The sequence below is a fragment of the Euprymna scolopes genome, chromosome 2 (assembly GCF_053919585.1).
Source record: "Euprymna scolopes isolate OS-2025 chromosome 2, ASM5391958v1, whole genome shotgun sequence".
Lineage (NCBI taxonomy): Eukaryota > Metazoa > Mollusca > Cephalopoda > Sepiida > Sepiolidae > Euprymna > Euprymna scolopes.
This window is the reverse complement of record NC_136483.1, coordinates 192,570,231-192,589,488: the sequence shown is the minus strand read 5'-3', so window position 1 is coordinate 192,589,488 and position 19,258 is coordinate 192,570,231.

Below are 19,258 nucleotides of genomic sequence, written 5' to 3'. Positions count from 1 at the left end.
TAGATGTAAACACCCGATCTGAATTTATCTTTTATTTCTTATCATAATTTATTTGAGGTGGTATTGTAAATTTGGAGAGGTTTGTTGGGTGGTTGTTTTGCTATTATCTTGATTTTCTTTTATACATCAAGTGGTTTCGTCAAGTGGGACCGGGCGCAACCGACGTTAAACAGACCTATTCGATAGAAAATGACGTCATACACTTTAGTGCAATCGCGATATGCCAGAAAAGTTAAGATATTTTGAAGTTTTCTAAAGTTAAAAAAATTGTATTTAAAAAAGAAAAGAAAGTAGCACAATCCGATTTAACTGAAATTGAACCTTGTCCAATATTAATTTTAAAAAATTAATTCAAAATTAATAGTTGATCAAACTCCAACCTCTCTCTCATCTGCAATGTTGTATCCTGTGTCTGTTTTACAAGTACTTTAATGGAATGTGCTCTAATAAACTTATAGCACTTATGCCTGTTCGATGTACATACTCCCGACTAACCCAACAAGTAGCAAAATCCCACCCATTCACTATTGAAGGCTCTAGATGCTAATAGTTTCTTCCTTCAGACTGTTAGACTTTGGAATTCCTTCCCTGTTTCATGCTTCCTTGACTGTACTAACTTGCAGAAATTTAAATGTAATGTGAACAGACATATTGCTGCTCAACTTCCCACGGTCCTCTATTAGACACAATCTCAAATAGTAGCCCTTTATGTTCCAAGTGGCAATATGCCTTGTTTGAGGTGAAAAAGAGGGGGGGGGGAGGTTGGGTGTGTTGTTGGGTAAAGTAAATAAATATAATAATATTGTTTCTTTTATTTTGATTGTGCACAATCGGCAAACAAATTTCGTTATGGATGTTATTAAACTAAAAACGTGAAGTCAAGCAATGAAGATTGTGTCAGGTAGAATTTACATCAGTTATTTCTGACATTGGTATTGCCCGGGAGACTTATTGGTTTTATTCTTCATTCACTTTTTTAAAAGTTAACCTTAGCTAAATCACCCCCTCAAAAAAAAAAAAAATAATAATAATAAATAAAATAAATAAATAAATAAAATAAAAAATCAATAAGATTCTACTTTTTAGGCGATTACATTTAAGCACCCTGAAAACTATTTTAGAATGTAAATGGTGATCAATTTCATATATAAATTTAATGCAAAATGATTCCCCAGTTTCAAGCTATTATCGAACAGGATAATGTGTTAAGACAGTTAACCAGAAGATTTTGTTTTCAGTTCTTTTCAATTTTTTTTTTTTTTAGTGATGGTAAAGGGATAGGGATTAAGAAAAAAAACCCTTCCTTAACCATAATAGAAGCCCAAAAGATAAGGTCCCACACTCTAAAAAACTATCTGGTTTGAGAAACGCTCAGAAATAAATGATAGTTTTATGTTAAATGTATATGCCAACATGACTCCGACTGTAAATTCTAAAATAATTATCATTTATTTTTTTAAGTATATTTTTAACGGCTTCACACATAACCACTTAAAAATGTAGAACCTCATTTTTGATGGTGGTGAAGGAGGAGGGGGAAAGTTGATTTAGCATGATACTCATTTACAATAATTCCTATTTTTATTGAAATAGTATTTTAAAAATTAAATATAATTATTAGGATCTCGTTTGATCATTAAATTGAGTCAAATTGTTATAAGACTATAACTTCTTGTGCTGACCTTGTTCATCTTTGACAAAAACTAACGGGGGTTTTTTTTTTGCATATATCATTATCAAAGTTGACCCATTACCTCTCATCAAGGTTTCATATCAGAGCAGTTGGCAAAATAGTATAAAAAGAGTGTGTTTCTTCTTCCAGCCTTATGGAGTCCATGACAGGAATAGTGTGGTTAACGCGGTGCTGGATTGAATGCAACTTGTTTGTATTAGGGAGTACAAATTGGTCAACAAAAGTTATTGATGACATAGATTGAACCCTGGACTTCTGTTGACAGAGCATGCACCTGTGTTGTGAGTGTATTTTGGGTGCGAAGAGTTAACGGGAATTACAGCCCCACACACATACCCTGATATAAACAGAACTGCATATGGGGATTTTTTGGGAGTCAGTTTAGAGTTCGGTTGAGAGTTTAGTTGGGGCAGTTCATTAAAACAGTTAGAAGGCAGTTAACAAGATTCGAAGAAGATTGATCATCTAAGAAACATAAAGAAGGAAAGAAAAGAAAGAAATCAGAAATGCGTTGTATGCAGAAAACCTTTCCAGAGAGTGCGAAAAGCTCCATGAATAAGGACTGTCTCCACATATAAGAAACACGTGTTTTTGGAACATGTGTTTTGGTTCCAGGTCAATGAGATGAGATGGAAGACAAAGAGAACAGAATGAGAAGGTAGGACTTTGTTATATGCATATATGTTACACACACACCCACACACACGCAAAGAGACAGACAGTCACAGTCATATCACAATTATATCGACACCACACACACAAAATTATATACACCTTATCATCATGATCATCGTTCATCTCCTCCACACAGGTACATAATACTTACAAATATCATTAGACAACCCAACTGCGGCACTTTTACACCCCCCTCCTACAGCATGTCAACAATGACTGTCATCGTAATTACGTCACAGCAACTATAGAAGCTTGTTTCTAAGTAACAAAATAACCATATCTGGAGCCTACAATCATCATCATCATCATCATCATCATCTGTAGCTTGTTTCTTAGATCAGTACAAATTCTACAACAGCCGCATCTAAAGCAACAGTTCCCAGCAAGAAGACTAAATGACACTCCAGTTAAGATAACCATCATCACTACCATCCTATGGTAACAGTCCATTATCAAGGTATCATATTAGCAGCAGCTGGCAAAGTAGTATAAAAAGAGTATTCTTTTTTCTTCCAGCTTTACAAACAGGGCTCACCCTCCAGAGTTGCTATCAGACAACCCAACTGCAGCAGTTTTATCCCCACCACCACCACTTCTGCAGCATTTCAACATAATTACTATCATCACAGCAACTATAGCAGCTTGTTTTTAACAACAAAATAACTGGGGCCTGCAATCATCATCATCAGCTTGTGGTCTTTGGTCAGTCAAAGTTCTACAGCAGTCACATCAAAGGCGACAGTTCTCAGCAAAAATGCTAAATGACACTCCAGTCCAGATAACCAGCAACACCACCATCCTATGGTAACAGTCCATCAACTTTCCTCTAGACTCACTGAATAATGAACTCCGCTTAAAGTTTACATCATTATTTCTTTGATATAAATGTGTAAACTTTCATATTTTGCTGCATACTCCAATTTGTTTTTTCTTCTTGATGTATTTTTGTCCGTGTTTCTCGTTTTTGTTGCAAGTCCAATCACTAGCATCGACCCCTGCAACTGTTACGTAGTACTCCTTTCAAGGGAGCACAGCAACGACGTGTTAGATAGCATCAGTGTTAGATAACGGTGTCTATATATATGTAAGGCGTGTATATAATGCATTTTGAGCATATAATGAATTTGGATATATGATGAGTTTCTTTGCGTTGTCTACATGTTTTATAATGTTCTTTTGTAGATGTGTGTATAACTGCTTGCATATGTACATTTAAAATATTGATGCAGTTCAACAGGACATATAGTACTTTATAAACAAACATTTCCTGGACCAAGTAAAGAATAGATACCCTGTAGCAGACGACGACGCCTGGCGGGGCCCGGCGCACATTTCAACTAACACCGGTGATTCGACCTTGACATTGGCACAAGCACAAGCAGACCAAAATTCCTCACAAGGAGCAGATCATTTACCACATATTTTTCGGAAAAGGTTATAATCTTAGTACCTTTCTTCATTTTATAGTTGTACAGAAGTTTGTCCAGATGTAACAGATGAAAAGTTGTTTTTAATTAGTGTCTGAACAGCAAATCAACTGGAGGGATGCCAGTTGCCACGTGCAGAGTTGTTTTAAAGTTAAAAGGAAATCTGTTGGTCTTGGCTTCTTTATCAATGAGTACATTCAGCTCAAAGTCCATTGAATAAGACACATTCTATGAGTTTTTTTTAGTCTCACTAGAGTTTTACTTGTTAAACCTAGTCTAACCTCAACTTTTTTATTCAATCCGTAGACAGTAGTAGTGCTGATACATTTCCCTGCACAACTAGTAATGGTAGACAATTTATTTTGCCTTCATGTCATACCTCTACAACTGTTGTCCCCATTGTCTCACCAGTATAGTCAATCAGTTTTACTGACCATTTTTCTAAATCCTGGATCCAACCCAGCTTATTGAATTTTTTAAAACTGATGTCCTAAGTTTTTCTTAATTGCTGCTTGAACAAAAATTCAGCCAACAGAATCACAATTGTTGCTCTGTGTGGAATTAAAAAGGAATCTGTTGACTTTTGTTTCAAGGGATGTTTTCATGTCTGTATCCATCTTTTTGATCATGAATATATGTATACCGCACTTCAGCCATTGGAGAAGGAACTCACAAGCTTGACATATATTACACTTCTTAGAACATAATTCAACCATTTTCTGATTACAAATTTCTAAAAACATAAAAATAAGGTAAAGGGTCATTTTGTGCCAAACCTTGAAAACTTTATTTGATGGTCGATCTTCTTAGAATACCAGGAACATTTATTTGAATGAACGAATAAATATGATATAGTTAATGGGGGAAAAGTTTTAAACCGCATTGTTGAGTATTTTAAAAATTTTGGTTGTTACTTAACAGCAAATTTCTCAAGTACAAGTAGAGAAAAGTCCAACGATTCATGACATTATGGGTGTCGATGAAATGGTAGGGATAATAAGTTACATTCCACTAACACTCTGATCCACACTTAACCTCAATTGATGTGAATGGCGTTCGTCTTGAAGAAACACTTTTTTGACAAGCTCCTGGGACTGACCTTCAGTCCTGACCTGAAATGGAAGACTTGCATCAAATCTGTTGCCAATGTTGATGGAAAATGGTTGCATCATTCTACCATTTCTCAGTGACATGCAATATTGTTTCCGTAGTGCGAGATCTACAGCTGATGTATTACCTATTATATCACACAAGATTAGTGAATCTCTCGACAGGAGCTTTGTTTTTAGAGCAATAATGCAATTCGAATTTTGTTTCTGATCAATCAAAGGAAAATCTTCTAACCTCTTGAATTTACAGCCACGTTTAATCACCCATGTCACATGTTTAATTACACTTACCTCAATTCGATTTTTGTTTTCGATCAATCGAAGTAAAGTCTTGAATTTAAAGCCACGTATAATCTCCTGTGCCATATGTTTAATTTCACTTATCACAATTCGAATTTGATTTCCAATCAATGGAATAAAGTCTTCTAACCTCTTGAATTTAAAACCACATTTGATCTCCCATGTCACATGTTTAATTACACTTGCCACAGTTCGAATTTTATTTCCGATCAATCGAAGTAAAGTCTTCTAACCTCTTGAATTTAAAGTCACATTTAATCTCCCGTACCACATGTTCACTTACATTTGCCATAATTCGAATTTTATTAATCAAAGTAAAGTCTTGAATTTAAAGCCAAGTATAATCTCCCGTGCCATATGTTTAATTTCACTTGTCACAATTCGAATTTGATTTCCAATCAATGGAATAAAGTCTTCTAACCTCTGGAATTTAAAACCACATTTAATCTGCAGTGTCACATGTTTAATTATACTTGCCACAATTTGAATTTGATTTCTGATTATTCGAAATAAAGTCTTCTAAACTCTTGAGTTTAAAACCACGTTTAATCTCCAGTGCCACATGTTTATTTTAACCTGACACAATACGAATTTTTCTTCCAATCAATCGAATTAAAGTATTCTAACTTCTTGAATTTACAGCCATATTTATTGTCCCATGCCACATGTTTAATTACACTCGCCACAATTCGAATTTTGTTTTGGATCAATCGAAGTAAAGTCTTCTAACCTGTTGAATTTAATGCCACCTTTAATCTCCGTGTCACATGTTTAATCAAAGTTGCTACAATTCGAATTTGATTTCCCATCAATCAAAGTAAAATCTTTTAACCTCTTGAATTTAAACAATCTCCCATGCAACATTTTTAATTACATTGGCCACAATTCGAATTTTGTTTACGATCAATGGAAGTAAAGTCTTCTAAACTCTTGAATTTAAAGACACGTTTAATCTCGCGTGCCACATGTTTAATTACACTGGCCACATATCGAATTTTGTTTCCGATTAATCGATTCCTATGAAATTTAAATCTCCCGTGCCAGTTGTTTACCTACACTTGCCATGATATGAATTTTGTATTCCGATCAATAGAAGTAAAGTCTTCTAACCTCTTGAATTGGAAGCCACGTTTTATTTAACTTTGTACACGTTTAAATTCATTTAGTACAGTTCGAATTTTTTCTAACCAGTCGAAGTAAAGTCTTCAAACTTCTTGAATTGGAAGCCACGTTTTATTTACCTTGCTACACGTTTTATTTAACTTAGTGCAGTTCGAATTTCTTCTGATCAATCGAAGTAAAGTTTTCCAACCTTTTGAATTGGAAGCCACGTTTTATTTAACTTGGTACACCTATAATTTCACTTAGTAAAGTTCGGATTTTTTCTGATGAATCGAAGTAAAGTCTTCTAACCCCTTGAATTATTAGCCACATTTTATTAACTTGGTACATGTGTAATTTCAGTTAGGACAGTGCGAATTTTTTCTGTAAAGAACTTCTAACCTCTTGAATTGGAAACCACGTTTTATTTAACTTTATAAACGTGTCATTTCACTTAGTATAGATCGATTTTTTTCTGATCCATCGAAGTAAAGTCTTCTAACCTCTTGAATTGGAAGCCACGTTTAATTTTACTTGGTTACACGTTTAATTTCACTTAGAACAGTTCGAATTTTTCTGATCAATCGAATTAAAGTCTTCTAACCTTTTCTAACGTTTTATTAAGGTTGGTACACGTTTAATTTCACTGATCAATCGAAGTAAAGTCTTCTAACCTCTTGAATCAGAAGCAACGTTTCATTTAACTTGGTAAACGTTTAATTTCACTTAGTACAGTTCAAATATTTTATGATCAATTGAAGTAAAGTCTTCTAACATCTTGAGTTGGAAGCCACGTTTTATTTAGCTTGGTACACGTTTAATTTAACTTAGTACAGGTGTATTTTTTTCTGATCAACCGATGTAACGTCTTCTCACCACTTTAAATGGAAGCCAGGTTTTACTTAACTTGGTACACGTTCAATTTTACTTAGTACAGTTCTAATATTTTCTCATAAAGTCTTCCATCATCTTGAATTTGAAGCCACGTTTTATTAAACTTGGGGACACGTTTTATTTTACCTAGTACAGTTCGAATTTTTCTGATAAATTGAAGTAAAGTCTTCTAATCTCTTGAATTGGAAGCCACGTTTTATTTAACTTTGTACACGTTTAAATTCATTTAGTACAGTTCGAATTTTTTCTAACCAGTCGAAGTAAAGTCTTCAAACTTCTTGAATTGGAAGCCACGTTTTATTTACCTTGCTACACGTTTTATTTAACTTAGTGCAGTTCGAATTTCTTCTGATCAATCGAAGTAAAGTTTTCCAACCTTTTGAATTGGAAGCCACGTTTTATTTAACTTGGTACACCTATAATTTCACTTAGTAAAGTTCGGATTTTTTCTGATGAATCGAAGTAAAGTCTTCTAACCCCTTGAATTATTAGCCACATTTTATTAACTTGGTACATGTGTAATTTCAGTTAGGACAGTGCGAATTTTTTCTGTAAAGAACTTCTAACCTCTTGAATTGGAAACCACGTTTTATTTAACTTTATAAACGTGTCATTTCACTTAGTATAGATCGATTTTTTTCTGATCCATCGAAGTAAAGTCTTCTAACCTCTTGAATTGGAAGCCACGTTTAATTTTACTTGGTTACACGTTTAATTTCACTTAGAACAGTTCGAATTTTTCTGATCAATCGAATTAAAGTCTTCTAACCTTTTCTAACGTTTTATTAAGGTTGGTACACGTTTAATTTCACTGATCAATCGAAGTAAAGTCTTCTAACCTCTTGAATCAGAAGCAACGTTTCATTTAACTTGGTAAACGTTTAATTTCACTTAGTACAGTTCAAATATTTTATGATCAATTGAAGTAAAGTCTTCTAACATCTTGAGTTGGAAGCCACGTTTTATTTAGCTTGGTACACGTTTAATTTAACTTAGTACAGGTGTATTTTTTTCTGATCAACCGATGTAACGTCTTCTCACCACTTTAAATGGAAGCCAGGTTTTACTTAACTTGGTACACGTTCAATTTTACTTAGTACAGTTCTAATATTTTCTCATAAAGTCTTCCATCATCTTGAATTTGAAGCCACGTTTTATTAAACTTGGGGACACGTTTTATTTTACCTAGTACAGTTCGAATTTTTCTGATAAATTGAAGTAAAGTCTTCTAATCTCTTGAATTGGAAGCCACGTTTTATTTAACTTGGTACACGTTTAATTTCACTTAGTACCGTTCGAACTTTTTCTGATCAATCGAAGTAAAGTAAACTTCTTGAATTGGAAGTCACGTTTTATTTAACTTGGTACACGTATAATTTCGGTTAGTACAGTTCGAATTTTTTCTGATCAATCGAAGTAAAGTCTTCAGGCCTCTTGACTTGGAAGCCACGTTTTATTTAATTTGGTACGCGTATAATTTCAGTTAGTATATTTCGAATTTTTGTTTTGATGAATCGAAGTAAAGTCTTCTAACTTCTTGAGTTGAAAGCCACGTTTTATTTAACTTGGTAGACGTTCAATTTCACTTTAATTGGAGGCCACAGAGGTTAGAAGACTTTACTACGATTGATCAAAAAAAAAAAAATTCGAACTGTACTTAAGTAAAATGAAACGAATTTTTTCTGATCAATCGAAGTAAAGTCTTCTAACCTATTTAATTGAAAGCCACGTAACTTTAATTGAAAGCCATGTGCACGTAACTTTGTACATGTTTAATTTACCCTTAGTTCGAATTTTTTCTGATCAATCGAAGTCTTCAAACCTCTTGAATTGGAAGACACGTTTAGGTTTTATTTTACTTGGTACACGTTTCATTTTGTACTAAGGTACAATTTGAATTTTTTCCTGATCAGTCGAAGTAAAGTCTTCTAACCTATGGAATCGGAAGCCACGTTTAATTTTACTTGGTACACGTTTCATTTCAGTTATTACTGTTCGAAATTTTCTCTGATCAATCGAAGTAAAGTCTTATATTCTCTGGAATGGGATCCCACGTTTATTTAACTTGGTACACTTTTAATGTCACTTACTTCGACTTGGTACACTTTTAATGTCACTTTACTCCGACTTTTTTTCTGATCAATCGAAGTAAAGTCTTCTAACCTCTTGAATTGAAAGCCACATTTTATTTAACTTGGTACTCGTTTAATTTTAGTTAGTACAGTTCGAATTTTTTCTGATCATTCGAAGTCTTCCAACATCTTTAATTGGAAGACAGGTTATATTTTACTTGGTACACGTGTAATTTTACTTCGTAAAGTTCATATTTCTTCTGATCAATCGAAGTAAAGTCTTCTAACCTCGTTTCATTGGGGGCCACGCTTTCTTTAACTTGGCACACGTGTAATTTCAGTCAGTACAGTTCGAATTTTTTCTAATCAATCGAATTAAAGTCTTCCAACCTCTAAAGTTGGCAGCGACTTTATATTTAACTTAGTACATGTGTCATTTCCATTAGTATAGTTCGAATTTTTCTTTGATCAATCGAAGTAAAGTCTTCTAACCTCGTTTCATTTAACTTGTTACACGTAGTCTTCTAGCCACGTTTCATTTAACTTGTTACACGTAGAATTTCACTTAGTACCGTTCGAATTCATTCTGATCAATCGAAGTAAAGTCTTCTAACACCTTTAATTGGAAGCCACGTTTTATTTAACTTGATACACGTTTAATTTCACTTAGTACTGTTCGAATTTTTTCTGATCAATCGAAGCAAAGTCTCCTGATCTTTAAGCCACGTTTTATTTAACTAATTTTTTTCTGATCACTCGCAGTAAAGTCTTCAAACTTCCTGTAACGCAAGCCACGTTTTATTTAACTTAGTATAATTTTTATTTAACTTACGTTTAATTTCACTTAGAATAGTTCGAATTTTTTCTGATCAATCGAAGCAAAGTTTCTTGATCTTTAAGCCACGTTTTATTTAACTATTTATTGTACTTGGGACACGTTTAATTTCACTTAGGATAGCTCGAATTTTTTCCGATCACTCGAAGTAAAGTCTTCAAACGTCTTGTATTGGAAGCCACGTTTTATTTAACTTGGTACACGTTTAATATCACTTAGTATAGTTCGAATTTCTTCTGATCAATCGAAGTAAAGTCTTCTAACCACTTGAATTGGAAGCCACGTGTTATTTTACTTGGTACACGTTTAATTTTCACTTAGTACTGTTCGAATTTTTCTTTGATCAATCTAAGTAAAGTTTTATATTCTCTGGAATTGGATGCCACGTTTATTTATCTTAGTACACTTTTAATGTCATTTAGTACAGTTCGACTATTTTCTGATCAATCGAAGTAAAGTCATCCAACCTCTTAAATTGGCAGCGACTTTATATTTAACTTAGTACAGGTGTCATTTCCCTTAGTATAGTTCGAATTATTTCTGATCAATCTTGAATTAGAAGCAACGTTTCTGAATGAATTATTGTTACACGTATAATTTCACTTAGTACCGTTCGAATTCATTCTGATCAATCGAAGTAAAGTCTTCTAACCTCTTGAATGGGAAGCCACGTTTTATTTAACTTGGTACACGTTCAATTTCACTTAGTACTGTTCGAATTTTTTATGATCACTCGACGTAAAGTTTCAAACTTCCTGTAATGCAAGCCACGTTTTATTTAACTTAGTATAATTTTTATTTAACTTACGTTTAATTTCACTTAGTATAGTTCGAATTTCCTCTGATCAAAGTCTTTTAACCTCTAGAATTGGTACACGTTTCATTTCACATAGTACTGTTCGAATTTTTCTTTGGTAAAGTCTTATATTCTCTGGAATTGGAAGCCAAGTTTATTTAACTTGGTACACTTTTAGTGTCACTTACTACAGATCGCCTTTTTTCTGAACAATCGAAGTAAAGTCTTTCAACCTCTTAAATTGGAAGCGACTTTATATTTAAGTTGGTATACGTGTCATTACCCTTAGTATAGTTCGAATTATTTCTGATGAATACAAGTAAAGTCTTCTACCAACTTGAAATCGAAGCCACGTTTTATTTAACTTGGTACACGTTTAATTTCACTTAGTACAGGTCGAATTTTTTCTTTTCTATTGAAGTAACGTCTTCAAACATCTTTAATTGGAAGCCACGTTTTATTTAACTTGGTACACGTTTTATTTTACTTAGTACAGTTCGAATTTTTTCTGATCAATCGAAGTAAAGCCTTCTAACCTCTTGAATTGGAAGCCACGTTTCATTTAACTTGGTACACGTTAGTACAGTTTGAATATTTCTCTGATCAATCGAAGCAAAGTCTTATATTCTCTGGAATTGGAAGCCACGTTTATTTAACTTGGTACTCTTTTAATGTCACTTAGTACAGTGCGAATTTTTTCTGATCAATTGAAATAAAGTCTTCTAACCTCTTGAATTGAAAGCAACGTTTTATTTAACTTGGTACACGTTTCATTTCACTTAGTATAGTTCGAATTTTTTCTGATCAATCGAAGTAAATCCTTAAAACTGCTTGAATTGGAAGCCACGTTTCATTTTACTTGTTACACGTTTCATTTCAATTTACAATTTTTCCTGAACAATCGTTGTAAAATCTTCTATCATCTGGAATTGGAAGCCGCGTTTTATTCAACTTAGTACACTTACTTCGTATTTTTTCTCATCAATCTTGAATTGGAAGCCTTGTTTTATTTAATTTGCGACACTATAATTTCACTTAGTACATTTCGATTTTTTTCTGATCAATCGAAGTAAAGTCTTCTAACTTCTTGAATTGGAAGCAACGTTTTATTTTACTTGGTACACGTTTAATTTCAGTCAGTACAGTTCAAATTATTTTTCTGATCAATCGAAGTAAAGTCTTCCAACATCTTAAATTAGAAGCGACTTTATATTTAACTTGGTTCAGGTGTCATTTCCCTTAGTATAGTTCGAATCTTTTTCTGATCCATCGAAGTAAAGTCTTCTCACCACTTGAATTGGCAGACACGTTTTATTTAACTTGGTACATGTTTAATTTCACTTTGTATAGCTCGAATTTCTCCTGATCAATCGAAGCAACGTCTTCTAACCTCTTTAATTGGAAGCCACGTTTTATTTTACTTGGTACACGTTTCATTTCACCTAGTACAGTTCGATTTTTTTCTGATCAACCGAAGTAAAATCTTCTATCATCTGGAATTGAAAGCCACTTTTTATTTAACTTGGTACACGTTTAATTTCACTTAGTACAGTTCGAATCTTTTCTTATCAATCGAAGTAAAATCTTCCAACATCTTAAATTGGAAGCCATGTTTTTTTATTTAATTTGGTACACCTATAATTCCATTTAGTACATTTCGAATTTTCTCTGATCACTCGAGGTAAAATTTTCTTACCTCTTGAATTAGAATCCACATTTTATTTAACTTAGTACACGTTTATTTTCAGTTAGTACAGTTCGAATTGTTTCTGATCAATCGAAGTCTTCCAACCTCTTTAATGGAAGCCAGGTTGTATTTTACTTGGTACACGTTTCATTTTCCTTAGTAAAGTGCGGATTTTTTCTGATCAATCGAAGTAAAGTCTTCTAACCTGTTGAATTAGAAGCCACTTTTATTTAACTTGTTGCACGTGTAATTTCACTTAGTACCGTTCGAATTTATTCTGATCAATCGAAGTAAATCTTCTAAAATCTTTAACTGGAAGCCACGATTTATTTTACTTAGTAGACGTTTAATTTCACTGTTCGAATTTTTTCTGATCAGTCGAAGTAAATCTCTTGAACTTTAAGCAACATTTTATTTTAACTTTGTACACATTCAATTTCAGTTAGTACCGTTCTGATCAATCGAAGTAAAGTCTTCTAACCTCTTGAATTGGAAGCCACGTTTTTTTTAACTTGGTACAGGTTTTATTTTACTTAGTACAGTTCGAATTTTTCTTATCAATCGAAGTAAAGTCTTCTAACCTCTTTAATTGGAAGCCACGTGTTATTTATCTTGGTACACGTTTCATTTCACTTAGTATAGTTCGAATTTCTTCTGATAAATCGAAGTAATCTTTTAACCTCTTGAATTGGAAGCCCCGTTTCATGTCAATTGGTACACGTGCCATTTCACTCAGTACAGGTCGAATTTAACCTCTTGAATTGGAAGCCATGTTTTATTTCAATTGGTACACGTTTCCTTTCACTTAGTCGAATTTAGGTCTTCTAACCTCTTTAATTGAAAGTCACGTTTCATTTTACTTGGTATACGTTTAATTTCACTTGGTACAGTTCGAATTTTTTTGATCAACCGAAGTAAAATCTTTTAAGATCTGGAATTGGAAGGCACGTTTTATTTTACTTGTACACGTTTAATTTCACTTAGTACAGTTCGAATTTTTTCTTATCAATTGAAGTAAAGTCTTCCAACATCTTGAATTGGAAGCCATGTTTTATTTAATTTGGTACACCTATAATTTCACTTAGTACAGTTCGAATTTTTTCTTATCAATTGAGGTAAAATTTTCTAACCTCTTGAATTGGAAGCCACTTGGTACACGTTTGATTTCTGTTAGTACAGTTCGAATTTTTTCTGATCAATCGAAGTCTTCCAACCTCTTTAATCCATTAATCCAGGTCTTATTTTACTTGGTACACGGTTCATGTTACTCAGTAAAGTTCGTAATTTTTCTGATCAATCGAAGTAAAGTCTGCTAACCTCTTGAATTGGAAGCCACGTTTTATTTAACTTATTATAGTTCGAATATCTTCTGCTAAATCGAAGTAATCTTTTAACCTCTTGAATTGGAAACCACGTTTCATTTCAATTGGTACAGGTTTCATTTCACTTAGTACAGGTCGAATTTTTTCTGATCCATCGAAGTAAAGTCTTCTAACCTCTTTAATTGGAAGCCACGTTTTATTTTACTTGTACACGTTTAATTTCACTTAGTACAGTTCGAATTTTTTCTTATCAATTGAAGTAAAGTCTTCCAACATCTTGAATTGGAAGCCATGTTTTATTTAATTTGGTACACCTATAATTTCACTTAGTACAGTTCGAATTTTTTCTTATCAATTGAGGTAAAATTTTCTAACCTCTTGAATTGGAAGCCACTTGGTACACGTTTGATTTCTGTTAGTACAGTTCGAATTTTTTCTGATCAATCGAAGTCTTCCAACCTCTTTAATCCATTAATCCAGGTCTTATTTTACTTGGTACACGGTTCATGTTACTCAGTAAAGTTCGTAATTTTTCTGATCAATCGAAGTAAAGTCTGCTAACCTCTTGAATTGGAAGCCACGTTTTATTTAACTTATTATAGTTCGAATATCTTCTGCTAAATCGAAGTAATCTTTTAACCTCTTGAATTGGAAACCACGTTTCATTTCAATTGGTACAGGTTTCATTTCACTTAGTACAGGTCGAATTTTTTCTGATCCATCGAAGTAAAGTCTTCTAACCTCTTTAATTGGAAGCCACGTTTTATTTAACTTGGTACACGTTTAATTTCACTTAGTATAGTTCGAATTTATTCTGATCAATCGAAGTAAAGTCTTCTAACCTCTAGAATTGGAAGCCATGTTTATTTTTACTTGGGACACGTTTCATTTCACTTATTACAGGTCGATTCTTTCTCTGATCGATCGAAGTAAATCTTCTAACGTCTTGAATTGGAAGCCACGTTTTATTTATCTTGGTACACTTTAATTTAACTTAGTACAGTTCGAATTTTTTCTGATCAATCGAAGTAAAGTCTTCTTATCTGTTAATAGGACGCCATTTAGAATTTAAAATCTTCTACCGTCTTGAATGAGAAGCCACGTTTTATTTAACTTGGTACACGTTTAATTTCACATAGTACCGTTTGAATTTTTTCTGATCGATCGAAGTAAAGTCTTCCAACCTCTTGAATTGGAAGGAACGTTTTATTTAACTTGATACACATTTAATTTAACTGTGTACAGTTCGAATTGTTTCTGATCCGTCGAGATAAAGTCTTATAACCTCTGTAATTGGAAGCTACATTTCATTTTATTTGCTACACGTTTCATTTCACTTAGTACAGTTCGAATTTTTCTGATCAATCGAAGAAATGATTTCCAACCTCTTCAATTGGAAGCCAGGTTTTATTTAACCTGGTACAGGTCAAGTTTTATTTCACCTAGTACAGGTCAAATGTTTTCTGATCAATCAAATTAAAGTCTTCCAACCTCTTAAATTGGATGGAATGTTTTATTTAACTTGATACACATTTAATTTCATTTTGTACGGTTCGATTTTTTCTGATCTGTCGAGATACAGTCTTATAACCTCTGTAATTGGAAGCTACGTTTTATTTAATTTGGAACACGTTTCATTTAACTTAGTACAGTTCGACTATTTTGTGATCACTCGAACTAAAGTCTTCTAACCTTTTGAATTGGAAACAACGTTTTATTTAACTTGGTACCTATGTTTTCTGATCAATCGAAGTAAAGTCTTCTAAACTCTTTAATATGAGACAGGTTTTATTTAACTTCTTACATGTTTTATTTCTCTTAGTACAGTTTTAATTTTTTCTGATTAATCGAAGTAAAGTTTTCTACTTCTTGAATTGGATGCCACGTTTTATTAAACTTGGTACACGTTTAAATTCTCTTAGTATAGTTCGAATGTTTTCTTATCAATCGAAGTAAAGTGTTCTAACCTTTTCATAGGAAGCCAGGTTTCTTTTAACTTGATACACGTTTAATTTCTCTTAGTACAGTTTTAAGTTTTTCTGATAAATCGAAGTTAAGTCTCCTAACGTCTTGAATTGGAAGCCACGTTCTAGTTATTTTGTTTTTATATTGTTTAATTTCACTTAGTACAGTGCGAATTTTGTCTGATCAATCGAAGTAAATACTTATAACCTCTTGAATTGGAAGTCATGTTTTATTTAACTTCTTACACGTTTAATATCTTTTAGTACAGTCTTAATTTGTGCTGATAAATCGAAGTAAAGTCTTCTGACTTCTTGAATTGGAAGCCACTTTCATTTAACTTGGTAAACGTTAGAATTCACTTAGTACAGTTCGAATGTTTTCTCATCAATCGAAGTAAAGTCTTCTTATCTGTTAATAGGACGCCATTTAGAATTCTTCTAACTTCTTGAATTGGAACCCACGTTTTATTTAATTTCGTACACGTTTAATTTCACTTTGTACAGTGCGAATTTTTTCTGATCCAAAGTAAAGTCTTCGTACCTCTTGGATTGGAAGCTACGTGTTCGAATGTTTTCTAGTCAATCGAAGTAAAGTCTTCTAACCATTTTATAGAATGCCAGGTTATATTTGAATTCTTACACGTTTAATTTCTCTTAGTACAGTTTTAATTTTTACTGATTCATCGAAGTTAAATCTTCTAACCTCTTGAATTGTAAGCAAAGTTTTATTTAATTTGGTACACTTTATAGATTTTGAATTTTTTCTGATCAATCGAAGTAAAGTCTTCTCACTTCTTGAACTGGAAGCCATGTTTTATTTTACTTGGTACACGTTTAAATTCACTTAGTATAGTTCGAATGTTTTCTTATCAATCAAAGTAAAGTCTTCTTACCTTTTATTGGGAAGCCAGGTTTTATTTAACTTCTTACACGTTTCTGTTCACTTCTGTTCGAATTTTTTCTGATCAATCGAAGTAAAGTCTTTTAACCTCTTGAATTGGAAGCCACGTTTTATTTAACTTGGTAAACGTTTAATTTCACTTAGAACTAACTTCTGTGATTTAAGCCACGTTTTCTTACACTTAGTACACGTTTAATTTCACTTGATATATTTGTAATTTTTTCTGATCAATCGAAGTAAAGTCTTCTACTTCTTGAATTGGAAGCTAGGTTTTATTTAACTTCCTACACGTTTAAATTAACTTAGTATAGTCTGAATGTTTTCTTATCAATCACAATCAAACTAAAGTCTTCTTACCTTTTCATAGGAAGCCAGGTTTTATTTAACTTCTTACACGTTTAATTTCTCTTAGTACATTTCGAGTTTTTTCTGATCAATCGAGGTAAAAAAAAACCTCTTGAATTGGAAGCCACGTTTTATTTAACTTGGAACACATTTAATTTCACTTAGTACAGTTCGAATTTCTTCTGAGCAATCGAAGTAAAGTTTTCCAACATCTTCAATTGGAAGGAACGCATATTTAACTTGGTACACGTTTAATTTTACTTGATACATTTCGAATTTTTTCTGATGAATCGAATTAAAATCTTCTAACCTCTTTAATTGGAAGCCACGTTTTATTTAACATCGTGCACGTTTAATTTCACTTAGTACAGTTCGATTTTTTCTGATCAATCGAAGTATAATCTTCTACTCTCTTGAATTGGAAGTCACATTTTATTTTTATTGGTACATGTTTAATTTCACTTAGATTTATTTAACTTCTTATAGGTGTAATTTCTCTTAGTACAATCTTAATTTTTTCCAGATCAATCGAAGTAAAGTCTTATAACCTCTTGACTTGGAAGCTACGTTTAATTTTATTGGTACACGTTTAATTTAACATAGTCGAGGTCGAATGATTTCTGATCAATCGAAGTAAAGTCTTGTAACCTCTTTAATATAAGTTAAGTTTTATTTAACTCTAATTTCTCATAGTACAGTCTTCATTTTTTCTGATCAATCGAAGTAAAGTGTTATACACTCTTGAATTCGAAGCCACGTTTGATTTAACTTGGTACACGTTTAATTTCACCTAGTACAGGTCGAATGTTTTCTGATCAATCGAAGTAAAGTCTTCTAACCTCTTTAATATGAAGCCAGGTTTTATTTATATTGGTACCCATTCAATTTCACTAAGTACAGGGCGAGTGTTTTCTGATCAATCGAAGTAAAATCTTCTGACCTCATGAATTGGAAGCCACGTTTTATTGTACTTGGTACACGTTTAATTTCACCTAGTACTGTAGTACTGTTCGAATTTTTTCTGATCCATCAAAGTTATGTCTTCTAAACTCTTTAATCGGACACCACTTTTATTTCACTTGGGACACGTTTAATTTCACTTAGTACCGGTGTAATTTTTTCTGAACAATCGAAGTAAAATCTTCTAACCTCTTGAATTGGAAGCAACCTTTTATTTAACTTTGTACACATTTAATTTCGCTTTGTACATTACGAGTTTTTTCTGATCCGTTTGAGTAAAGTATTCTGACCATTGTCATTGGAAGCTACGTTTTATTTAATTAAGTACACGTTTCATTTAACTTATTACAGTTCGAATTTTTCTGATCAATCGAAGTAAAGTCTTCTAACCTCTTGAAGCCACGTTTTATTTAACTTGTAAGCAACGTTTTATTTTACTTGGTACACGTTTAATTTCGCCTAGTACAGGTCGAATGTTTTCTGATCAATTGAGGTAAAGTCTTTTAAACTCTTTAATATGAGCAAGGTTTTATTTAAATTCTTACACGTGTAATTTCTCTTAGTACAGTTTTAATTGTTTCAGATCAATCGAAGTAAAGTCCTATAACTTCTTGAATTGGAAGCCACGTTTTATTTAACTCCGTACACGTTTACTTTCACTTAATACATTTCAAATTTTTCTGATAAATCGAAATAAAGTCTTCTGACTTCTTAAATTGGAAGCCAGGTTTATTTAACTTCGTACACGTTTAATTTCACCTAGTACAGGTCGAATGTTTTCTGATCAATCGACGTAAAGTCTTCTAACCTCTTTAATATGAAGTCAGATTTTATTTAACTTCTCTCACGTTTTATTTCTCTTAGTACAGTTTTAATTTTATCTGATCAATCGAAGTACAGTCTTATAACCTCTTGAATTGGAAGCAACGTTTTATTTTACTTCGTACACGTTTAATTTCACTATATACATTTCAAATTTTTTCTGATCAATCGAAGTAAAGTCTTCTGACATCTTGAATTGTAAGCAATGTTTTTTTAACTTCGTACACGTATAATTTAAACTAGTACAGGTAGAATGTTTTATGATCAATCAAAGTAAAGTATTCTAATCTCTTTAATATTAAGCCAGGTTTTATTTATCTTGGTACACGTTTAATTTCTCTTAGTACAGTGCGAA